Source organism: Aplysia californica, unplaced genomic scaffold (assembly GCF_000002075.1).
Source record: "Aplysia californica isolate F4 #8 unplaced genomic scaffold, AplCal3.0 scaffold00255, whole genome shotgun sequence".
NCBI lineage: Eukaryota > Metazoa > Mollusca > Gastropoda > Aplysiida > Aplysiidae > Aplysia > Aplysia californica.
This window is the reverse complement of record NW_004797525.1, coordinates 489696-490996: the sequence shown is the minus strand read 5'-3', so window position 1 is coordinate 490996 and position 1301 is coordinate 489696. Positions and strand designations below refer to the sequence as shown.

The 1301-nt window shown below is 40.0% G+C and overlaps 1 protein-coding gene across 1 annotated transcript in view; it reads left to right on the top strand.

Moving 5' to 3' along the window:
• The window catches only part of LOC101863822 (neprilysin-1), a gene marked incomplete in the record, with an annotated part of 31164 nt that overhangs the window by 3391 nt on the left and 26472 nt on the right, over positions 1-1301 (top strand).

Genomic DNA, 1301 nt, shown 5'->3' with positions numbered 1-1301 from the left:
ATTTTTTTTTTAATTTTTTTTTTTTGGGGGGTGTGGCAAGTGTTTTACAGTCCTCGCAACTGCAAAAGATTATATGAGCCCGCGCGACACATTAAACATTTTCAGTTGGTAGGAAATTTTTTATCTTGCCCGTATGGCGGCCGAAGCCTACTTTTATCGATTTTAGACCACCAAGGCATCTTTAACGTGTGCAGCTTGCACACGGGACGTACTCTGTCTATGATGTAGCGCTTAGGTGCTGACATAATATTACAATTATTATTATAGGGCAGAATAACCCGACTTCTTGATCACCGAAATTGCCTCAAGATGTTCAAAGCGTATGAGTCTGAGATTTTTGTGCATTTTCAATGCTTTGATTTCATTATAATATAGATTGTAAAGCACATTGAGCTTGTTATAGAGCTTGATAGTGGTTGGCGGGTGCTCTGGTGTGGTTTGCTTTTTCTTTCCTATCAAACATCTATCGTCCTTATCTCCCGTTCTTCTTTTTTATGTTTGTTACTCTCTTGTAACACCTCTAATCTTCTTGCGCTCATATGACCTTATGCAGTTGCGAGCGCCGTAAAACCTCTACTAAAACTGAACGAAGAGCGGGCTACATGCAATACAGTTATCTAGTATTATACATCATAATTAATATAATTAATAATCAACGTTTACTTAAAATCAAAATCAATTGTTCCTCAGTTGAAGAAGGTGCTGCTCCAGAAGTGTGCATAACTAAGGAATGTGTTACTGCAGGTATGAGTACTTTGGTGATATTGGAGAGAAATATCTGGCTTACTCCTCCTGCTCCTCTTCCTCCTCCTCCTTCTTTTCCCGCAAATCCTCCTCCTCCTCCAAATCCTCCTCTAAATCTCCTCCACCTTTTCCAAATCCTCCTCCTCCAAATCTCCTCCTCCTTCTCCAAATTCTCCTCTTCCTCCTCCACCAAATCCTTCCCCTCCTCCAAATCTTCCTACTCCAAACCCCCCTCCTCTAAATCCTCCTCCTCCTTCTCTAAATCTTCTTCCTACTACAAATCTTTCTGCTCCTTTTCCTCCTCCTCTTCCCGTTCCTCCTTCTTCCCCTCTCCTTTGTCTTCCTCCTCTTTCTCCTCTCTCTTAGTATATTATCATCAACATCATTATCATCGTCAGTATTATCATCATTGTTTAAAATTACGAAACATAATATGGAGCCTCAGGTGTTTTGAGTGACAGTAATTTCTGAAAATGGTTCAACTTTCTCGGCATCTAGGGTTTAATCATCATCATCATCATCATCATCATCATCATCATCATCATCATCATCATCAT